This window comes from Aquarana catesbeiana, linkage group LG09 (assembly GCF_042186555.1).
Source record: "Aquarana catesbeiana isolate 2022-GZ linkage group LG09, ASM4218655v1, whole genome shotgun sequence".
Taxonomy (NCBI): domain Eukaryota; kingdom Metazoa; phylum Chordata; class Amphibia; order Anura; family Ranidae; genus Aquarana; species Aquarana catesbeiana.
In genome coordinates this window covers 118,392,160-118,408,033 of record NC_133332.1, presented here as the reverse complement: position 1 = coordinate 118,408,033, position 15,874 = coordinate 118,392,160, and positions in this window count along the sequence as shown.

Genomic DNA, 15,874 nt, shown 5'->3' with positions numbered 1-15,874 from the left:
TAAACTTTTTTATACCTGTTCTTTACCTTGTTTGTATGTATTTTATCATTATCTGTGGTTGGCTGCTTTAATTTTTTTATATTTAAATTTTTCATAGTTTTTTATGTTTATTAAAATAATTTTAAGTCATGAGGTTATTGAGGGTCTATTGTTCCCTAATTTGTTTCCTTTTAAAGTTTATGACCAGTGCTGTCAGTCTTTAACCCCAGATATATTTCATGGAATGTTCTTAAATATTGTAATTCAGCTATGACAATAGGTGAAGGTCAGATATTTTTTTATATTTTTATTTTATTAAACCTCATTAAAATATAAATTATACATTTTATTAATCATTTCCATTATTATCTATCATTAAAGATAAGCGAAACTGAGAAGTTTAATTTCCCTATAATGTAGCAAAATGCATAAAAAATTTTGACTGCAGGTAACCTTTGATCAGAAGCTCATCTATTAAAGGGCTATATATATATATATATTTATATATATATATATATATATATATATATATATATATATATATATATATATATATAAATATATAAATATATAATATATATATATATATATATATATATATATATATATATATATATATATATATATATATATATATATATATATATATATATATATATATATTTATTTATTTAAACTATATATATATCTTCTCATTGAAAGCCTTGAAGTGCAGTAGATGTAAACCTATTCACTAAAATCTCATATAAGCAACTTTAAATAATACTGATGATCCTGCCATAAAGATCCTTGTTTAGTAATTTCCTGTTACAGGTGAGCCCTTGTCTCCTAGTTGTGCTCTTGCGCTGTCACCCTCTCACATGAACATTTGATGGTCTCAGGCTGGTGCAAGGATTTTTGACACCCTAGGCGAAACCTCATTTTGGCACCCCCATTGGCTCCACCCCTGACTCCACCCCCTTTGCCATGCCCATGTAAGAGGAGGTGGCGTTATATGGGAAGCATTGGCTCTGCTTACTCTAGCGCTGGCTCCATTGCTGTACTGCGCCTCTAATTACACTACCGGTCGGACAGAGCAGCTGCCTGAGACTGAGTTAGTTACATGCTGCAGCCTGCAGAGCATGCAGACACGGAGGGAAACCAGTGGCAGGGCGCCCCTAGGCAGCAGTGCACCCTGGGCGGTTGCCTAGTATGCCTAGTGGTAGCATCGACCCTGGTAGTCTACAAATAGTTGTTTCAATGCACGTTACATGGGTATGACCCACTGTTGTCAGCGTCAGCAATCCTACCCTGAGAAATGCCATGTGGACAAGGCAAGAGTGCATGTAAACAGACAATGGCAGCAAAGATGCTGCAGGAGATCAGCAGTATTTAGATGAAACAAAGGGTAACAAAATTGTAAAAACATATATATATTTTTTTTCTTTATGGCAATTGTTTATGATATGCAGTGCACAGAGAGGGGCATATTTGTAAGGTAGTGAATGTAACTTTCACCAAACATTCACTCGTGGTAAATCAATCACTGTCATTTAAAACACATGAACCAAGATTGATCTACAGTGAATGCCTGGGGAATGTTAGATTAAAGTCAGTTCAGTAGGGATGTACAGATGGATAGGAGACAATTACCAAAAATATTTCACAGCAAAGTCAGCAAAGTCAGTTCAGTAGGGATGTACAGATGGATAGGAGTGCTGGTAAGTTAATTGGATCCTATCTAAAAATTGTCCCTAGTATGTATGAATGTGAGTTAGGGACCTTAGATTGTAAGCTCCTTGAGGGTAGGGACTGATGTGAATGTACAATGTATATGTAAAGCGCTGCGTTAATTGACGGCACTATATAAGTACCTGAAATAAATAAAATAAATAATAAATAAATAAATATGACCCTTAGAGGTAATTTCCACTTTTCCAGCCAAATGTTAGAACTCGCTACTATAAGTTTATGTGTTCCCATTCACACAGCATCTAAAAATAATTGAAAAAAAAAAAAGTTCTTCTATTTCTAGTTGTTTGGCGCAGATTTATACATTGTAGCCAATCTAAACAATTTCAAAGTGCAGTTATAGGGACACACAGAAGGAAAGTGCATTAACAAGAGCAGTATTAAAAAGCAAACGTGTATTATATTGCAGCTTACCAATTCTTAGATGTGATGGCTGCATTCATTTTCTTTTTTAGGCTTTTTTCCTTTATTTTAATCTGGTGCTCTTGTCATGTATAGGAAGGTAGACAGGTAACTGCGCTCTCTGCAGGGACAACCTAATCCATACACCAGATCCACTCACAGGTGCCTGAGCTTGATGCGTCCCATCAAATTGCATGTCACAAACTGTAGAAAAGATCTGGCAACACTGAAGTCCTTGAAGTGTATAAAACAATAACGCTGACGCGTTTTAGGCAGAAGCCTTAGTCGTAACTAGTTTAAGATAGATATGACAAGATATATATGTGCACTTGCTCCTGCTATGTAGTCATTTGGTTTTTAACAGAAGAAGCTATTCTGCAGACGTAGCAGTTACACGGTTGAGACAAACCATTTAACACTGGCAAGGGTTCTTACAATAATCAGCTTTAATTTATCCGTTTACTGTATCTGCTTAAAAAGTGTTAGCTGGAGTTTGGTATTAATTTGTTAAGTGTATATAAATCTGCTAGTGCATGTAACACTTCCCTTCCTCCAGACTGACAATACTGCCGCCCAGAGGTGTCTCTGTTGCTCCTTCATCCAGAGTTGGGGTACTCTAACACAGGAGGTGTGTTACTGGTTGGATCACCAGGTGAAAACAGAGGGAAAAAAGGCACAAAAAAAGAAAACGAATGCAGCCACCACATCTACGGATTGGTAAGCTGCAATATACTACATATATACTCCTCCTCCCATGCTCATCTCCAGGACTTCTCCAGAGCCTCTCCCATCCTCTGGAACTCTCTATCGCAATCTGTTCAGCTATAACCTACTCCTGGCTGCCTTCAGGTGATCCCTGAAAATTCATCTCTTCAGGAAGGCCTATCACGCCTCCAACTAATGTTTTATCACTTCATTCTCCATAGTTACAACCTGTTGTACCACTTGCCCCACCCTATTAGATTGTAAGCTTTTCTGAGCAGGGCCCTCTTAACCCTCTTGTATTTTATTGTATTGTAAGTGTATTGTCTCCTATTTATATTGTAAAGTGCTGCGTAAATTGTTGGCGATATACAAATCCTGTATAATAATAATAATACGTGTGAACAAGCCCATAAAGTATGTGTTATTGCAATCTGGCTGAAAAAGCAGTAATATACTTCAATGTCCAAGTGTACATCTACTATTGCAGACTCTTCTCTTGCACATGGGTGTTCATTCTGGATCTGTCAGTTTCTCAGGTGAATCTAGACTGAACCACAATGTATGTCTATGTCCAGGTGGATATAGACAGATGTACGTCCGTTTACATTCAAGTCAGTTTATGTCCACAGAAATAAATGGAAAGGGTCTGTGTCATTTTGTTGTTATCTGTTTATGTCTGTTCCATTTATGTCCATTTTTTGGGCAAGAAACCTATTTTATGGTTTATACTTTTGTCACCTATGTCTGTTCTTCAACAACTAAGAAGAATGGATGCAAACTGAACTGAAGACAGACAGAAACCGATGTAAACTTATATGGAGCCCTAAAACAAGTGTTCCGTATGTCCCTTTTTCATCTGTCCATTTTCGGATGAAAAACGGACAGCAATTCATTCCTATGGGCTTGTAGGTGCCGTTTACATCTTTGTCTCTTCAGGTATGTTTTTTTTAATGGAACAAGACTGTGTCCTTTTCCGTTTACTGAATGGATGTAAATGGATGTTGTCTGTTTATGTCTATTCTGTTTATGGCTGTTTTTAGGCAAGAAACATATTTTATTTTTTATTATTTATGGAACTGCATCATTTTCAGTGAAGACATTCACACAGGTGCGTAAACATACACTGCGCTCAGATACGCAACACAACATTTTTAAAATCTGCCTCTGAGGACATGCGCAAGCAGTCTGGCATTGAAAAAAAAAACCAACAGAACAATTTTACGCATTTTAAAGAACGGATCTATAAGCAGGTATCCATCACAGCAGGAACTTTTGCTCCAGTAAACATCAATATCATTTTTACATCCATGTGAATGGAGCCTTAAAAATAAATGGATGTTAACTGATGTGAACAGATGAATGTATAAACTAATATAAACTGATGTAACCTGAATCCATTTTGTTCTTAGCAAAAAACATGACTAAATCGATGACATCTGTGTGAAAGGACCCTGAAGGCGGATAGCATCAGTAGTAGCCTTTACACGGCAAAAAAAAAAAATGAAGGGAAAATAACACTTTAATCCTGAATAAACTTTCAGCAGATTTACAGCAATTTATTCCCTGAAAGAAACAGAACAGGCGTTGTTTGTGATTTTTTTTCATCTGTCCATTTTCTAATTTCTTTTTCTAATGTAAAATGGACAGTAAATCGTTCCTATATGCTTGTGGATGTAAACGGATGATCATCTGCTTACATCCATGTCTGTTCAGGTTGTTTTTTTATTAAACGGAGCAAGCCTGTGTGCTTTTCAATTTAGACAGATCTGAGCAGAAATAAACGGATGTCGTCCATTTACGTTTGCTCCATTTATGTCAGTTTTTGGTTAAGAAACATATTTTTTGTTAATACTTTTGGTACCTATGACTCAAACAACTAAAAAAAAAATGGATGTAAAGTGAGGTAAAGTGAACAGAACTAAACTGACGATGGATGTGCAAATCGATTATTATTATCATTAGTATCATTATACAGAATGTAACATGAATCAATTTTTTTCTTAGCAAAAAATGTGACTGAACGGATGACGTCTGTGTGAAAGATCCTTGAGGGCTGATAGCATCAGTTGTAGTCTTATGGTAAAAAAAATGGAGGGAAAACACTTTAACCCTGAATAAACTTTCACCGGATTTACAGCAATTTATTATCTGAAAGAAACAGTACTAAAATGCAGCTCAAAATATATCAAAACGTGGAAGTAAAGTAAGTTCTTCACCATAAAAAAATCTTCAGAATTTTTTTCTCTGTAAGATTTTTAAAAAGAGAAAGTCCCCTCAGTCATATAAACCCCTTTACATGGGGGTTGTTTGTGCGTTTTTCAATGGTCCATTTCCAAATGCAAAATAGACAGTAAATCATTCCTATGTGCTTGTGGATGTAAACGGACGATCATCTTCTTACAGCCATGTCTGTTCAGGTCATTTTTTAATGAAATGGAATATGCCTGCATCCTTTTCCGTTTAGACAGATCTGAGCAGGCATAAACGGATGTTGTCCATTTACGTTTGCTTTGTTTATGTCAGTTTTTGGGTAGAAATACATTTTTTGTTGGCACTTATGACTAGTTTCTCCAACAACTAAAATAAAATGGATGTAAACTGAGGTAAAGTGAACAGAACTGAACTGAAGATGGATGTGCAAATTGATTATCATTTTTATCATTATATAGGATGTAACCTGAATCAATGTTTTTCTTAGCAAAAAAATGTGACTGAACAGATGATGTCTGTGTGAAAGAAAGCTGAGGGCTGATAGCACAAGTCATAGTCTTATCATGGTAAAAAAAATGGAAGGGAAAATAACACTTTAACCCTCAATAAACTTCCACCAGATTTACAGCAATGTATTCCCAAAATGCAGCTCAAAATATAAAAAAACATTGAAGTAAACTGAGTTCTCCATATAAAAATTTTCAGAAAACAAATTCTCTGAAAGACATTTAAAATTTGGAAGTCCCCTCAGTCATATAAACTAATACAGGGCCCTTTTACATGGGAGTTGTTTGTGTGTTTTACATCTGTTCATTTTTTAATGCAAACTGGACAGTAAATCGTTCCTGTGTGCCTGCAAATGTAAACGGACGATCATCTGCTTACATCCATGTCTGTACGGGTAGTTTTTTATGAAATGGAACAAGGCTGCATCCTTTTCCACTTAGATGGATCTGAGCAGATATAAATGGATGTCGTCCATTTACACCTCGTTCACATTGAATGCACCTTTGAAATCGTGCAACTTCATCTGAAGTTGCACAATTTCAAAGCCGCATGTCAGTGGGACTTGGAAGACATCTGTATGGCTTCATGCACAGATGTCTATGCAAGTTGCATCCGAAATTGCCAAAAGTAGTGCTGGAACTGCTTTTTCAAATCGATGCAGTACCCCAAAGTCGACGTTACCCCAATTTGAACAGTCATTGCCATTCCCGATAATAGGATGTGAATTGACAGGTCAAATCGCATGATAAGATGCTCCAATGTGAACGATGGCTTACGTTTGCTTAATTTATGTCTTTTTTTTGTTAATACTTTGGCACCTATGAATAGTTTCTCCAACATCTAAAACACAAAAAAAAATGGATGTAGACTGAAGTAAAGTGAACTGAACTGAAGATGGATGTGCAAATTGATAATTATTTATATCATATTATCATTATACAGGATGTAACCTGAATCAGTTTTTTCTTAGCAGAAAATGTGACTGAACGGATGAGGTGTGTGTGAAAGAACACTGGGGACTAATAGTATCAGTCCTAGTCTTATCATAGTAAAAAAAATGGAGGGAAAATAACACTTTGACCCTGAATAACCTCTGACCAGATTTACAGCAATGTATTCCCTGACAAAAATAAAGCTAAAATGCAGCTCAAATATATGTATATCTATATACATAATAAAGGTGAAGAAAAGTGAATTCTTCATCCAAAAAGAATTTTCAGGAAAAGAAATAATTATGTGAGAGAAATGTAAAATCCTAAACTCTTCTCAGTCAGAGGGTCTGTGGTGAGTGATGTGATGATTACTGAGGTGTCAGATTTGGGATAGTTGTGGATTACGCCACATTCGGTATTTATTAGGAATAATTGCTCTTTTTTTCCCGATGATTTCCCTGTCTTCCCTGCCATGCCTTATCTCTCAGCTGCAGGACATCATTAATTATGCTAATTGTGTGAGCGGATATACTTTCCCCCTCTGGCTGGTTGGTAAAGTGAAGGAGCCGCCCTGGGCTCGGGTCACATGATTTGCTCTTCGCGCCACTTTCGTAAAAGCCCCTTTTCTGGGTATTTTCCCCCCCGTGCAGCGGTTCGGTCCGGGCTCAGGTAATGTTGTTTATGTTTTGCGGCTCCTCCAGGGTTTCCGCCACCTTTCTTCCCTCATCTCTGTGTGTTTGTCTCCCCCCCCCCCTCCTCTAGCGGCTGCCTGTGTGAGGTGGGTGCTGGGCTGCCTTGGTTGTGCTCGGTCCTTACTACGTAGTTTACCAAAACAAGACGAGAGGGGAGGTGGGGGGGCCGGGGCACCTGTACGAGCCGGCGGGGCTGTGTGTTGTGCGCGGCTGTGATTGCTCGGGCGGGCTGTGTGTACAGGAAGGAGGAGGAGAGGGCTCATGTCTTTGTTTGTGGCCTGAGCTGGTGGTGCTCGGATGTCGGGGTGAGCACATGGCGGAGGTAGCGTGGGAGAGAACCGAGCACTTTATTTCAGGGCTGCGGCGGCCGTGTGCCGGGACTTGTAGTTCTGGGGAGGGTGTCGGTTGTATTTGTTTGCCTGGGGCTGGCCATGCGGTCTGTTAACCCCTCGAGTGCCGCTACAACTTCCCGAGGGAGGGGGGTTGTGCGCCCTCGTGTTGCGGATCCTCCGCTGTCCCTCCGCCCCGGAACACGTGGGTGCAACGGGGACAGGACAATGGACACCTGTTTATTTCGCAATAGTGTGCGCGGCACGTGCTTCGGCCATTTAAATGCACCGAGCGGCGGGCGGATGGTGCTGGCTGCTAATGGGGAGGTGACCCGGGGGGCGTATGGGAGAGGTAAGGCGATCTGGCGCCGCAGGGGTTAAGGTTTGGCGCGGTTTTGTGGCATTTGAATAGCCGGGACTTCATTTCCCAGAATCCTCCCCCCCCCCCCTCTATAATCTGAGCACGAGGGACGGGGACGCGTGGTTGGTGGTGAGCGGAGCGGGGGATGGCGGTGCAGGTAATACCGGAGGAGGAAGGGGGAGCACTGAACATCGTGAGCTTACCGGGCACTCCGACCACACAGCGGGGGATCACTGCACACTTCACTTAACTTTACTAAACTTTAACTTCATAGATTGCTTTCACTTTTGTCTGATCTGTAATGATGGCTCACCCAACTCTGACCCTATGGAGCTTAATGAAGTGCATGGCTGTCTAGGGGCTCATTTGCACAGACCCATGCACCAATATATGGGTGGGAGCAAGGTCTTATGCTGTAATCCTTGAAGTCCATCATTCACTTCTGTGTACTGCAGATTATTGCAGTGAGTTGTGCTGCATCAAATTATAACATGGCTGTACAATCTAGCACTGAATGGGACAGTTGTTTGACTGCTGAGGCTCATTCACACCAACCCTTCCACTAACACGCATTCATGTTGGTTTATTTTTCTTTTCATAGTGTTGCAAGGGACTTTTTTTTTTGTTTTGCCCAAGTCTATGCACTGTAGCATGTTGCGGTGGCTGTGCTGCAAAAAAATTGAAGCATGGCAGCACAGCGCTCCTCACCACTATGGTGTGAACAGAGCCCGTAGACCACATGTGCTTGTGTTCTATGATCATCAGAAGAGGTGATGTGAGCTTTAGCTGTCAAAGTTATCATTTCTTATTTGGTTCATACTAGTGGAATTTTGATAGATATGCACATCACTTTTTGCTGTGGGTTTTTTCCAGGAGGAGATTGGGTTTTATACACAACTCTACCAAACTGCACAAAAAAACATGTACATGCATTTCCGCTCAGATCTATGGATCCAACATAATGCTGCACCAAGTAGCACATGCACTTTTAGTTCCAAAAAGGCTGTCCATGCATTGTATATTTCCTTTTGGATTTACCAAAATCATGTAATATAAGCTCAAGCCTAAACACACTTTTTTTTTTTTTTTTGTAGGCCATCAGGCAGAGCCTTGTAGTAAATCTAAAGGAAATTGCAAAAAAAAATTGTATACCCAACTAAATACTGCATTGATTGTCATGCAATTCCGCAACTGAAATCACTAGTGTAAACCAGGCCTTGGGCTGGCTGTACTCTATTTTTTTTTTTTTTATTTCCTTTTGATTGCACTTAAACAGTATAGTGCAAGGGCCTGCCTGACTGCACACTAGTTGAACGGTTTTCGGTAAATGTAAAATTGTATAATGTATGACCAGTCTTTATTCTTTTTTAGCTTGCTGTGTAGAGGACTTCTGCCATATTTGTGCTGATGGTAATGGTCAATGTGCATCATGTAAAGATTAATTTTCACTTTTTTTTTTCTCTCCTTTAGGCTCTTGAGTTCTGCTTCGTACAGCTGCTGTTTGTGGTGTGATCTGTCTGGGTTATGCAAAAGTGCTTATAGTGCAGGTAGCAATTAGTACCTACTGCACTCTAAGCACTTCCAGCATTGCTATGGCAATTGAATCGATTGCTGCCGGACACCTGTGTGCCGTGTACCAGCCGCTATGTGTTAAGGTGCATCTAGTGCAGTTAGTGGCATAGCTTAGAATCTACTGCTCTAAATGCTCCTTTTGGCACAAGGTGTTTGCTTATGCACATCTTCCCTATGGAGTGTTCATATCCTGTCTTTATAATCTGTCCAGGCTGTGCCAAAGTGCTCATAGTGCAGGTAGCTTTTCTTCAGTTTCTACTGTAATATGGGCACTTACAGTACTGCCGGAGATATGCGCATGGAATGATCTTGTGGAACCCTATCTCTGTTCCTGTTAGTTTGGCTGGATTGCACCAGCTGGATACAATTGCTGTGCAAATCCATGCAAAACTGACAGTGGCCGTAACTGCCTGCAGAAATCTTGTGTGATGCACTTGGAGATCGCTAGCTCCTCCGTGGGTGGGGATTTGTTGCATTACTTGGGTCTGTGGTAAAAGTATTGCACTTGTCCCGGCCTGTGGAAGAAAAAGGACTGTCAGCAAGAACAACATAACGTGACTTGTACTGTTCTGCTGTTGGCGGGTGGATCACGATGCAATTTTGTTTAGCTTGGTAGGAGAAAAATTGCACGGTATCCATCTGTAAACCGCTGAACTATTCTGTTAACTTTTTTTTTTTTTGCAGGAATCTAATCCTCTTAATCTCTGCAGTTGTTTTGTAGACTTGATCATTTGTGGATATAAAGCTGGTGTAGATGTGTTGTAATGTAAATGCACTTAATTTGTTCCATCATTTAAAATTTTTGTATTAGTGTGGTGTATAAAATTTGTCTTGTGATTTAATGCTGAAGGGGGTTTCTGCTAATGGTTAAGCAAAAGTATAAATCGCTGGCACACAATGGCTCTTGAAATTGTTGTTCAAATGGTAATTAAAGTGATTTCTTCACAGCAGAAGGTGTACCTTTTACTGCAGTGTTATGTTAAGTATGGTAATAAAATTAAAAAAAAAAATGCCTAGGTGGATGCAGCATCAGTCTGTTTATGCCTCTAAGGGCCAGTTCACACCACATCCAGTTCAGTGTGGGGTTTTTTTTCTTCTGCATCAAAAACACATGGAAAGTAGGTTTATGGTTGCATATTTCACACCGGTGCTTGCAGTTCCGGGGGAAAAAAGTGAAACTTCCTGCACTGGAACGCTGCAAAAATCAAATGCACTGAGCACATATGTCTTTATCTATCTAGAGTTCAGGGGGTAAAAAATGCACTAGACCAGGAACACATCTGGACTGCATTTCTATGGTGTGAACTGTCCCGAAGACAGAACAGAGTTATGAAAGATTGCTTGTTTTTCAGTGACTGTCAGCTTTGCACTTCCTCTGCAGCACTTGGGGGAGTGGCTGGCTCAGGCTCTTGGCAGTGCCCCGGGAGGCTGAGCCATGGCCCGGTCAGCCATCAGGTGGCTTCCAACATCAGAGTTGGGATCACTCCAGAGTCTGGGCTGACTGAATACAGGTCACAGGAGTAAAGAACTGAGTACTCCTGTGACCTGGGGAGGGAAGTTGGAGTCGAAATAGCTTTGGCAATACCTCTCCTTAATTTGAATACACTATCAACATTAATTATGTACTCTTGATGCCATCTTGTAGTTGCTACAGCACCCACATTTCTGCCATTTCCTAGGAATGTGTGCAATAAAACAGATCTTTTTTTTTTTTTTTTTTTTTTTTTTTTGATATGCTTATAGGTAAGGGAACTAATGTATAAACTGAAGCATGATTTATCTGAAACAGGAAAACTTTTTGTAAGGAACTAGTCTGGGGGGGGGGGCTGAGGAAACCCCATAGCGCAATTTCAGTAATGTCAGGGGGCTTTCCTCTTTCAGGGTATCCTTTTTGCAACCTGTAGGGGTTTCCACTTTCTGATACTTGACTTTAAACTAGTTTCATAAACCAGTTCTGACTAACTTATTGCTAACAAGTTGCGTCCTCTCTTGAATCTCTCCTCTTTTCTCAAAGGTTGAAATGACTAGTGTGACTAATTACAGGTTTCCATGTACAAGTGTGAGGTCTCTTGCAGACCTGACGTACTGCTTACTGCCCTCTGTTTTTAATCTGGTGGATTGCATTTCAGAAGATTGTAGAACACTTGGTTGTTTTGATTTTTTTTTTTTTTTTTTTTTTTTTTTTTTTTTGCCACTTCATTACTGGGCATTGTACCCCCTTCCTGTCCAGGCCAGCTCTCAGTGCTGTTGCACTAAATGACAATTGAGCGGTCCTGCAGCACTGTACCCATAATAAACTTGTGTGGTTTTTTTTTTTTTCTTTGAGAACGTTTGTTATGTTGCAAATCTTCATAAACTTAGGCCAATGTATTCTGCTACATTTTCTTTGACAATAACCCAAAACTGTTTGGTCTGTAGGAAAGTTTGTCTACAAACTGATGTCATATCGTTTATTGATTCCATGAATGAAGGCCAGTACAAACTCCCCCCAAATGGCCCCTTTTGCAAAGTAGACAGTCCAATGTATTTAAGAGGCTAGGCTTTTTTTTTTTTTTTTTTGATTTGGGAAAATGAAGCGATTAAAAAAAAGTATAGTTTTTTTTAACATGCCGTCAATGCAGTACAACATATTTTATTTATTTTTTTTCTAACACTACTACTCTGGGGGAAATGGGCAGGACTTTTTTTGCATATACCAATGAATTTTGTTATCCTTTTGGGTAAGGAACCACTTTTACTGAATAAAACTGCTTAATCCAGTGTTTTTTTTTTTTTTTTTTTTTTGAGTTGTCAAAGCTAATCACGTGGTACAGATGGGCTGTGATTGGCCTGTCTGTCATGTGATCACTGACAATCTTGTGATCACTGACAATCTATCTAGTCCTACAATGCATTGTTTACAGTTGTAATGTGGTCACATCGATTACATGGCAGTGGGCCAGTGTAGTGATCGGCTTTGTCTGCTTGACATAGCTGACAGATCTTGCTCCTGAGCAGCCCCATGAGAGGTGCATTCTGGGGTGATGTCATATCAAAATAGTAAATTGATGGCGGGGTGAGAAGGTGTTTAAAAATGCTGTTTGCAAAGCATTGTGGCATCTGTACAGCCCTGTGACTGTATTTTGATTTGTGGGTGGCTAAACAGCAGCTCAGCTGGCAGTTTTACCGTCTCCCTTTCAAAAAAGCAATTGGGCTACTTTCACACTGGGGCAGGCACTGGCAGTAAAGCGGCGCTATTTTTTAACCCCCCCGCTAGCGGCCGAAAAAGAGCGGTTTAGCGGCACTGCCCAATTGTTTTCACCGGGAGGGGCCGCTTTAGGAGCGGTGAATACACCGCTCCTACAGCTCTGCAAAGATGAGGCTTGCAGGACTTTTTTGACCGGCCTGCAAGCGCACTGCTCCAGTGTGAAAGCCCTCGGACAGACAGGGGAGGCTCTTTACAGGTGCTATTTTTAGTGCTGTAGTGCCTGTAAAGCGCCTCCGTGTGAATAGCCTAAATGAAACCTAAGCCTTTGGTCCTAGAGTTCTGAAGTACACAGGAAAACCCCCTTTAAAGAATTCTTGGTTGGATTTGTAAAAAAAATCTGCTTTTGTATGTACCATATCTGGGCTCTCTCCTAGAAGCTGGAAATCACTAGTAGACATGGCCACTCTAGGGATCTCCACAAACTGAGCCATGATCTGAGTGGCTGCACTAATAGGAGGCTGGCTCCCTCAGCAAGGGTGCCTTTCAGAGTGACTTGTATTTTTCTCAACACAAAGCGTTCAGTGGATATGCCAGGTGGTGACATCAACACTGACACCTATGACAAGTGTCTGACCTCCTGTGTTTAAAATGCAGTAGCTTCTGTTATGTGGCACCCCCTCCCCGATGCTAGTGGAGATCACCGGAGTAGTGTCTGCCTACAGTGGCTTCCAGGGTGATGAGCTATTCTGTAATGCTTGGTCATATTGGTCCAAGCTGGACCAATATAAAATGCTATACTTGAATGTTTTCTTTTTATAAAGAATTGTTCTTGTTTAAATAGTTTGCTTCAGGGCAGGGTAGTTTTTGTGTTCAGTTAATGCGATAAACACAAACAAGTGTCTTAAATGGATTTCAACTTTCTTTGTGGTGACTGCATATGTTCCTCTTAATTTTCAACTTTTAAGGATATGTTCACCTTTTTTAATAAACCTAAAATGCACATCTCTTTGCAGGTTAAGAAAACATTTACACAAGAACCTGTAAAGCATTGCATCTACAACCAGCTTATCACTGGTGCAATGCCAGGGTCCTGTAGACTCAGTACACTGTCTGCCTGTACCTCTGGTATGGGCAGACAGTTGCTGAATTGCAGGAAGAAACAATTAACTGCAAGTAACCTCAGTTTCTTGAACTGTCAGCTGCAATGGCCAGCAGTTTTAGTTCATGCACAGAACTCTGAATTGATGTGAAAGTAGCCCTGCATAACTTTTTTTTTTTTTTTTTTTTTTTTTTTTTTATTATTGAGACTGCAGGTGCAGGGAGAAAAATTAAAAGGCGCTGGAATGGTATGTGTTGCACCCTAAATACAGGAGTGATATGTTCCAAAGGTGAACTTAACCTTTAACAGGCCAAGCTGTGAAAGTGGCAGTTAAAAGTACAACTAAAGAAAAAACGTTTTAGTTTTGGATAGAGTAGAGATGAATTAGAACACCTGTCAGTTTTTTATTGCTGTGTCCCTGTTAAGGAGATTCACCCTCTTTCTCCTTTTTAACATTATTGAGAGTAAAAGAAAATCCCCACATTTTAGGTTGTCCCCATAAAAGTAATGGAGGGCAAATCTTCCAGTGAGGATGCTAGATCTGGGGGTCCCCAAGGAATTTAATTTGCAGGGATTTCTTCACTTACTGTTTGGCTATGGGACAGGAAATTAAGAGCAATTTCCACAATTGAACACAGGTGGCAAAAAAAATCTTAACGGGTTATAACCCTCCCTTGCTCTATGCAAAATGAGTGTTTTTGCCTATACTTTTTACTTTAAAGAATTGGACTAACCATTTGTGTATGGAAAATCTTTTTAAAGTCAAACTGCTAATGTGTTCCCTGGAGTTCAGATTCAATTTGTTAGTCAAGTCTGACAGCCTAGCATTACTACCCCCCCCCCCCCAGTCACAATGCTGCCACTACATCAAAGGATTTGCAAGCTGCTTTATTTATTTTTTGATTGTTTTTTGGGGGGGGGGGCCTTAACTGTTTGCAGTAGAGCTCCACCCAAAAGGGAAGTGCTTTGTTGTAACCCCCCCACCACATTTGGCACTTTGTGGGGGAGCAGGTACCTGGTTTTGACAGGTAACCCGCTCCCACTTTCTGCTGAGTTAGCTGTGGTAAACTCAGCCAGGATTTTGGCCCTTGCTGCAGCTGGCACATTTAGATTTGTGCATGCACAGTAAGAAAACCATCTCTGAAGCTGGAGCTCTGCTTTAAGGAGTCCAGAAGGAAATTTATTAGAACGTGGAGAATTTCCATTGACCTCTTCCTTCCCAATGTACATACCAGCACGTCCTTGGGTTTCAGTGGTTTTACTGGGATGATGCCTGCACCTACAGGCATCATCCTGATTCTTTTCAGCCAGCGATTCAGTTTTACGCACAAGTGATCCAAGTGGCTAATTAGCCACTCAGTTATCACTTCTGTGGGTGGCAGAAGGGGGTCCATCGCCTGTCCCATCGCAGAGGCTGGGAGCAATAAGGTGATGGCTGTCCTGTACAGGGAAAGGAACTGATGTTCCCCTGGAAACTGGGTGGTGACGAGTTGTTCATCCCTTCTGGTTCCACCCCCTCTTTACAAGTCCACAGGCGGCCAGGGAAGCAGCTGATTGAACCGATTGCTGTCTGATCAATGGGGAGGGGGATGCCAGAGGAGAGATCTGGGGGTCCCCCAAATCTCTATAGAGGGCCCATACTTTCACAAGGGATAAACTGTTTCTTGTGATAAGGTTAGCACAAAAAAAGTGTATTAAAAAAAAAAAAAATTGTGTGTGGGGTTTTTTTTTTCCTTAAAACCAATCCCACCATGCTTACTTGCACATCAAATGCGAGGTATTGTGAACGTCAGTGCAATAATTCTAGAACCAGACCACCTGTGCAACTCTAAACTGGAAACCTGTAAAGGCGTTTAAGGCGTCGCCTATGGAGAATTTTAAGCATCGCAGTTTGCTGCCATTCTACAGGCAGATGCATTTTTAAAGCATGACATGTTTGGTATCTCTACTCGGCATAACCCCTTTCACATTTATGCAAAAATTGGGCTAACTTTTACTACTTGTATGTATTAACTTTTGATAGTCTTCTTTTCTACCATAAGATGCCTTATACAGCCAGCTTCCTGTCTCTTGTCTGATCACTAGCGTAGGCTTTTGACCTCATGCACAGCTCTCTTGTGAGCTCCCCAGGAAAAGGGGGGTTTGGTGGAGGCAAAGTTCTGCAGCA